Genomic DNA, 9,118 nt, shown 5'->3' with positions numbered 1-9,118 from the left:
TTCAGAATAAAGAAAACACCAGAACTTTGCAGACGTAAACTTGTGTCCGTTATTTTTACTATTACAGGCCACCTCAGCTAGACTGAGGCCGGTAACATTGCCAGAGAATTTAATGTTAATTTCTCTACAATAAGCCGCCTCCCAAGGTCATTTTAAAGAATTTGGCAGCACGTCCAACCGGCATCAAAACCGCAAACCACGTCTAACCACACCAGCCCAGGACCTCCACAATCGGCTTCTTTACCTGTGGGATCGTCTGAGACCAGCCAACCGGACAGCTGATGAAACTGAGGCGTATTTCTGTCTGTAATAAAGCCCTTTTGTGAGGAAAAACTCATTCTGATTGGCTGGGCGTGGCTCCCCAGTGGTGGGGGGGTGGCACCCATGACCCACCCACGACTGTACCCCTACCCAGTCTTGTGAAATCCATAAATTAGGGCCTTATGAGATTATTTAAATTGACCGATTTCCTTATAAACGCAACAATTTCAATGACTTTACTCAAAATAATTTTTGTTCAGTATACTTGTCAAACATAGACATTTGTTATGGATTGGCGTGGGGGGGTCCGTCGGAATGTTTCTCATTGTAAGATTTTTGTCGGGGTCCAAATTGGATGTTATGTACTATATTTATTGAATATTATATGAATCCTCTAATTTAAAATGGCCAATTTGGGTGCGATCAATCAGCTTAATGTCTCAGAGATTCAATTATATTTCGACAAAATGGTGGGTGTCGAAATCCTCTGTCTTGTGCTTTTTGAGGTGGAACAACAAACTGTTTGGGCAAGATACAGAGACAGCGGGAGAAGAAGGGAGAGTGAAGGGACCAACACAAACGACTCCTTCTCATAGGAGAGCGTGGAGAGAGAGATTGGCAGATCCAGCCAGGCTGTTTTGATTAGAACGAAGAGCATGTTTAAACCCACTACCTGGGGTCACATGCAACATGACAACACAGGGCACTGAACCGTCGTGGGGTGTATTCAGTGATGTGAAACGTTCTGGAAGTCACAGATAGGAATAGAGTGAATAGAGCTGGCATGAATTCTAAGCTAGTTAATAAACCAATTAGCAATGAACACATTGTGGTGTGTGGTAACTAAATATTAATTTGGGAAAAGAGAGTTAAAGACATGCTCATTTACAGTCCATCTAGACTAAAACAAACACACACACACACAACTCTAGCTACAGCTCAGTGTGACAGTGTCATAGCCGGGGGGACAATATTAAACCTTGGAAACAGAGCGGGAGCACGTTTGCAACTTATTTTTAGTGTCACCAACTCGAGCAGATCTGCTGTAGGAATAGAGTGAATAGAGCTGGCATGATCTGACAGACAATCATATCTGTTCTACACGATACATTCCTATCTGAAAGTTCTATCCTGAACAGGCTCCTGGGTTTAAATAGTTGTTTTCCTTCAAATACTTTGAGCGTTTGATTGAGCCTGTCTGGAGTGCCAGGTGGGCGAGGTTTGCACTTTGGGGACTATTATATTGGTTCCATTGTGCTAGGCATGCTCAATCAAGCACAGCTAAAGTACTTGCTGATTTGAACAGATGAGGTCTCTGACCTTCTTGGGCTGTCTCTCTCGGGTAGGAGCATTTGGCCAGTAACCGAAAGGTTGCTGGATCGAATCCCAGAGCCGACAAGGTAAAAAAAGTCTGTCGTTCTGCACCTGAACAAGGCAGTTAACCCCACTGTTCCCCAGGCACTGATGAAGTGGATGATTATTAAGGCAGCCCTCCGCACCTCTCTGATTCAGAGGGTTTGGGTTAAATGCGGAAGACACATTTCAGTTTTACAACTGACTAGGTATGACCCTTTTCCCGTTCCCTTTCTCTGCTTCTGAAGATGGAGTCTGTAGTTGTACGGCCTTTTCTCACTGCCCCACATAAATCCAAACTGGGCTGGCTTCCAGAGAGCGGGAGACAGAGAGCTGGGCCAATCCGCATGAGCCCGGAACCTGTCGACCTGGAAAACAGACTGGGCCAGGCCTCTTCAGCAGGCAGACGGAACTGAAGCTCAACACACAGACTGGTGCTAACAAGAAAGGGAGGGAGCCTGTCTCCCTTTCCTACAGAGGGCGCCATAGAGAACTGAGCTGTCTGCTGTGCGCCGAGTAGCAGCAAAAACAAACTGCCCCATAAACACACCCAGGTCTATATTGCACTACTACACAAACCACAATGAACAAGAAGCCAAACTTACCACGATTTTCCATTACAAGGTCTGAGGCGCAACAGTCAACGGTTCCTGAAAAAGAAACGGCAACATTTTTATTTATTAGCCTGCAGAGGTAAATGGCAAAAGGTCAGCTTTAATGACTAGCATTTATGTAAAAACTGAAAAGACGTACACTGTAGAAGGTCATTGGTGATGGGAGGTGGTGGTCTTCAGCAGCAGTAGGTAGGTCTGTGGGGAGAGGTTTCAGGCCTCGCTGGAGATGCCCTCTCGGCTCAGTCCCTCCGTCCAGAGAGAGCACAACACACAGTCAGTCACACACAGCTGGGAGGGGAGAGCATTTCCACATAAAACAACACTTACATATTTAGAGGATTTGGAGTGAGGAGAAGGGTAATGGAATCACTATGACACGCAAACACACTGCATTTTTCCGCTTCAGATTTACACCCAAATCTGAATTCTAAGCTAGTTAATAAAACCAATTAGCAATGAACACATTGTGGTGTGTGGTAACTAAATATTAATTTGGGAAAAGAGAGTTAAAGACATGCTCATTTACAGTCCATCTAGACTAAAACAAACACACACACACACACACACACAACTCTAGCTACAGCTCAGTGTGACAGTGTCATAGCCGGGGGGACAATATTAAACCTTGGAAACAGAGCGGGAGCACGTTTGCAACTTATTTTTAGTGTCGCCAACTCGAGCAGATCTGCTGTAACAGGGACCTTTTTCAGGGAGAATGAAGGACAAGCACAGGAATGGTATGGGTGCATGCGTGTCAAGGGAGAGATGGTGGATTGTCAAGGGAGAGGTGAAAAAGTGTGGGTGCAGGTTAGGGTTGAATGGCGGGAACCTGGTTACCAAGATTAACCACCCAAAACCACTCCCTTTTCCTGGGTTAAATAACTGCGAAAAACCAGAAAATTATAAAAAAAAATTAATTAACAGCATGACGTTATACTGTTAATATGCAATATCTAAACCTGGCTTCTCTACGGCCTTCTCTCTGCATGATCAATCATAAATGCTCATGGTGTGGACAGACCATCTCGATATGTATGCAGTTCACACTGCATGTAGACCCATCATGGTAACTTTTTTTTTTTTACTTGTGACAGGTATGCTTACATTTGCTGCAGCATAGAATACTGCTACAGTAATATAAGAACCGAATGCACCTCTAATTTACACATCTCCATCTGGCTTTCGGGGGTCAGCGGATTTTTGAATTGTAAAGATTTTTTTTATTGCAGCTGCAGTTTTAAAAACAGCCCATCACTCGAATATTGTTGCTTTAAATCAGAGCATGCGCGAGCAGACTCCCATCAATTCCCTTCAAATTGCATGAAAATAGATAATCCTGTTCAAGACATCCTAGCCTACCTCTTTCAGGTAATACATTCAATTCAGCATTAGCATTACATTTAGCTAATGAATAATAAGCTTCTAACTTATAGCCTCTGTCTCTTTTGCAATACGCATGTGCCTGTGCTCCGCTGGCCTCTCGTTAAAAAACGCTCCTTAGGTCTTGGAGTCCCAGGCAGGAAAAGCTAGACTAGAATAGCTTGCTGGACATTTTATATTTTTAAAATGTTTTATACGAATAGACTATTTGAAGATGGACGCAAGCTTGTTTGCTGAATGTTAAATACAACAGTCAACAGAACTGATGTTTAGTTTGAAAGAAGAGCGAACGCACGATTGCGGAGGGCTGTAGCAGTTTAGTCAGACTCATAACCATTCAGATCTTCGTGAAGGGAAAGCCATCTGCATCTAATTCTAGTCCTATATTATTCAAGCATGTCATTAGAATGATGAACATAAAGACAACGAAAATCATTTAATTTAGCTTAACTGTTGAAAGCGAGGAAGGAATGAAGCAACAGGAGGTAAGAGAAAGGGGTAGGCTAATAACATCAGGGCAAATATTAATAAAAGGTACAGTGCCTTCAGAAAGTATTCAGACCCCTTGACTTTTTCCACATTTTGTTTACAGCCTCATTCTAAAATTGGTTAAAATTTTTCCCCCTAAAATCTATACACAATACCTCATAATGGACAAAGAGAAAACAGGTTTTTAGAAATGTTTGCAAATGTATTAAAAATAAAAAACTGAAATTTACATAAGTATTGAGACACTTTGCTATGAGACTCGAAATTGAGCTCAGGCGCATTTCCATTCATCGAGATGTTTCTACAACTTGGAGTCCACCTGTGGTGAATTCAATTGATTGGACATGATTTGGAAAGGCACGCACCTGTCTTTATAAGGTTCCACAGTTGACAGTGCATGTCAGAGAAAAAAAACAAGCCATGGGGTCGAAGGAATTTTCCGTAGAGCTCAGAGACAGGATTGTGTCGAGGCACAAATCTGGGAAAGGGTATTCAAAATTAATTTGCAGGGACCACGTTAGGCGTAATGTCTTTGTGAATGAGTGAGTGAGTGAGTGAGTGAGCGTTTTAAAATAGACTATCACTCGAATATTGTTTAAATCAAAGCATGCACGTGAAAAAGGTGGAGGGACAGTAATAGCTACAACCGTTCTGTCTTACAACACAACCTAACTTGCTGCCCATTCAGAGGCCTTATATCACTACCATCAGATCGTTTCCTGCAACCTCCCACCATGAAATGGTTATGACTTGCTTATAGTTGAGAATGTTTGGGCTAAAGTCTTACTTATGCTAAGGCACAAAGTTACAGGTACAGTGGTTAACAAAGGTTAACCTCATGGCAGAGACACATAAAAATGATGCCCCATCCCAGTAATGCATGTTGGTGCTTGGTATGTAATTATGGTACGTAACAATGTAAAGGCTTGACCCTGAATCAGTCTGCTCTGTTGAAGTATTCTATAAAAAGATAATCTACTGATCTACAAGGAGGGAGCCAGCGCTGCTTCGCCTGAGAGTCCAACAAGCTGTGTGTGCTACCAAGAAACAACCTGCCAATATGTCCACGAAACAGGTTCTTCATGCAGTTCTTCATGGTTTAAAACAGGTATTCTACAGGTACTTTAACCACGAAGACATTAGATCAAAGTGTAATTTTTGTACATCTGGTTAAAAAAAATGACATTGCAAGGCCAGCGCTCAATAGCTGTGCACTTCTTTTTCCTGCATCACAAGTGAATGTAGGACTCACCCTAGGGTTGGGCGGTGTCATGACACTAGCCCGTTCAGGGAATTGGCTAGCAGAGATGGGAACAAACCCCCCTCTCCTGTTAGGAGAGGTTTATGTGTGTGTGTGTGTGTGTGTGTGTGTGTGTGTGTGTGTGTGTGTGTGTGTGTGTGTGGGGGGGGGGGGGGCAAAGACTCTTGTCTCCCTGACCATGCCGTATCCGAGAGAGAGGGTCACAGTAGAACAAAGGAACTCTCCTGCCAAATTGTACTACATCCCCAAATTTGAGAATTTAACAATATTCCTATTTTGGAGAATGTGTAAACGGTCAGTGGAGAAGCCAGCTACGACCGGTCCGTTTTGTTTCATGTTTGTGACCTCAGCCACATTACCCTAACTCTGTTTATACAGGTTCCTCTGTTATGAGGCTTGCATCTAATTCTTGTATAAAATGAATGAGTAAAGATGAAACTATTTGCGAAATGATGTAATGTGATGTTAACCTTTAAAATGAGAGAATTGGCCTTCATTGTAAAGTTTAACTAAGTCAGTAGCCACACCCAAGTGAATAGACATTGGTTGGAAATGATGAAGCAACCCCTTTTCCAATCTTGAATAAAGCCTCTGACAAAAAGTCAACTCAGTTCCAAATAACGGGAGTACTTGTCCTCCACGTTGAAATGGGCTAATTTCAACTCTACAGGCCGGGAAACGAGAGAGCTTGCGCCACACGTGAAATGGTATGAACTTTGAACTATTGATCACCTAAAGAAGAAGTGCATACTAAACTAGCATATCAGACTGCAGCTGAACATATGTGCAAATCTAGAGAACACTGACCGACGAGGAAGCATCTCCAGAGTGAGATGAACCTCTCACACGACGACCCGGAGGATTCCACAAAGGACGAGGGCGACATTGACTGGGCAAACCAGAGCCTCACATCACCAGCTCAACTATCGAAGCCAGCTTCACGTAAATACAACGCATTGCTTTTCCCAATGAGCGATCGATAGTTGCATATGTATTTATGTGAGAATAGTTTCCCAGGTCGGATAAAAACCCATGTTCCTTAGTCTTCCTTCCAAAACCCCCTTTTCTCTCTATCGTTTTATAACCAAACTGTTTTCATTTAGTCCACTAGGGACAGTATTTACTGTATAATGTTATGCATTGTATATTCTGTAATTGTTTAATTAATTAGTAAATAAATAATTGAGCCAATATGTGTATTGTTGATTTATAAGTAAAGGCTGGGTTCGTGCAGATAACCAATAATTTTACGACGTTCAGATGAGACTGATATTAGGTAAAGAATAATTCATAACAGATTGACTGCTATTGATATAAAAGATCTTCAGATCTTTAAGAGAGGATTCGGGAGATAGCCGCTCTACATAATCGAATGCTTCCGTGGTGCCCCATGTTATTAATGGTTTAATTGTTGCATGGTTTAATTCAATCACGTAATCAATTAAACGTTAGGTAATCGATTTGAAAATATCATGTCATCTCATTTAACCATAGTATAGACAACAGCGGTATCCAGATTTTCATACCGTCCCACCGTTTCTGTATAAACAGTAGCGTTGAAATATACCGTATTCCCGGGGTAAGGGTCTTTCTATTAATAAATGAGGCCAATGTGTGACATTACGATAAACATTTCTAAATGGTTAAAAAATAAATGAAAAAGATTTCATGCAGTTCCACATGTGTACTTAGTGGAATAAAAAGTGAATATGCAAAATTGGTCCATAACTCCACCTATACAACAACATAGGCCTAGGACTATAGATCCTTCAAGCGGGGTTCATACAGACGCGCTCCAGCAGGTCATCCCCAAAGCCAACTCCTCATTTGGCTGCCTTTCCTTCCAGTTCTCTGCTGCCAATGACTGGAACGAATTGCAAAAATCACCGAAGCTGGAGTCTTATATCTCCCTCACTAACTTTAAGCATAAGCTGTCAGAGCAGCTTACCGATCATTGCACCTGTACACAGCCCATCTGTAAATAGCCCACCCAACTACCTCATCCCCATATTGTTATTTATTTTTTACTCCTTTGCACCCCAGTATCTCTACTTGCACATTAATCTTCTGCACATCCATCACTCCAGTGTTTAATTGCTAAATTGTAAGTATTCTGCAACTACGGCCTATTTATTGCCTTACCTCCCTAATCTTAGTACATTTGCACAAACTGTACATAGATTTTTCTATTCCGTTATTGACTGTACGTTTGTTTATCCCATGTGTAACTCGGTGTTGTTTGTGTCGCACTGCTTTGCTTTATCTTTGCCAGGTCGCAGTTGTAAATGACAAAATGAAAAGGTAGACATTTTTAAAATCCCCTTGGATTGATGAGGAATTGAAAAATTGTATGGTTGAGACAGATGAGGCAAAAGGTATGGCAAATAAGTCTGGCAGCCCAACTGATTGGCAAACATACTGCAAATTAAGAAATCATGTGACTAAGCTAAATAAAAATAAACTATACTATGAAAAATAAATTATATAAAGAATGATAGTAAAACGTTTTGGAGCACCTTCATTTTGGGGGAGAAAAGCCAACTTGGCTCCATCATTCATTGAATCAGATGGTTCATTTATCACAAAACCCACTGATATTGCGCTAACTACTTTAATGACTTTTTCATTTGCAAGATAAGCAAACTTAGGGATGACATGCCAGAATCAAAATGTTGACACTACACATCCAAGCATATCTGACCAAATTATGAAAAGACAAGAATTGTACTATTGAATTCCCTTTAGCTTCCCCCCTCAGGCCTGGAGGGAAGCTAAAGTCATTCCGCTTCCCAAGAATAGTCAAGCCCCCCTTACTGGCTCAAATAGCCGACCAATCAGCCTGTTACCAACCCTCAGTAAACTTCTGGAAAAAATTGTGTTTGACCAGATACAATTACAGTAAACAAATTGACAGACTTTCCGCATACATATAGGGAAGGACACTGAACAAGCATGGCACTTACACAAATGACTGATGATTGGCTGAGAGAAATTGATGATTCAATGATTGTGGGGGCTGTCTTGTTAGACTTCAGTGCAGCTTTTGACATTAGAGTTACTTGTCTAACAGAACCCAGAGGGTGTTCTTTAATGGAAGCCCATCAAACAATCCAGGTAGAAGCAGGAATTCCCCAGGGTAGCCGTTTAGGCCCGTACTTTTTTCAATGTTTACTAACGACAACACATAAAGAGATTAAGTTAGTTTCGGAATGGGTAGCAAGGAATAAGTTGGTCCTAAATATTTCCAAAACGAAAAGCATTGTATTTGGGACAACTCATTCAATAAACCCTAAACCTCAACTCCATCTCGTAATGCATAATATTGAAATAGAGCAAGTTGAGGTGACTAAACTGCTTGGAGTAAGCCTGGATTGTAAACTGTCATGGTCAAAACATATTGATACAACAGTAGCTAAGATGGGGAGAAGTATTGCCATAATAAAGCACTGCTCTACCTTCTTAACACTATCAACAAGGCAGGTCCTACAGGCCCTAGTTTTGTCGCACCTGGACTACTGTTCAGTCGTGTGGTCAGATGCCACAAAGAGGGACTTGGGAAAATTTCGGCGAACTAACAATAATGACATGCATGTCAATCTCTCATGGCGCAAAGTGGAAGAGAGATCGACTTCCTCATTACTTGTTTTTGTAAGAGGTGTTGACAAGCTGAAGGTACCCAGCTGTCTGTTTAAAATATTAGCACACAGTTCAGACACCCATGCATACCCCACAAGACATGCCACCAGAGGTCTCTTCACAA

The sequence above is a fragment of the Salmo salar genome, chromosome 02 (assembly GCF_965601325.2).
Source record: "Salmo salar chromosome 02, fSalSal1, whole genome shotgun sequence".
Classification (NCBI taxonomy): Eukaryota; Metazoa; Chordata; class Actinopteri; order Salmoniformes; family Salmonidae; genus Salmo; species Salmo salar.
This window is presented reverse-complemented; position numbering follows the sequence as displayed.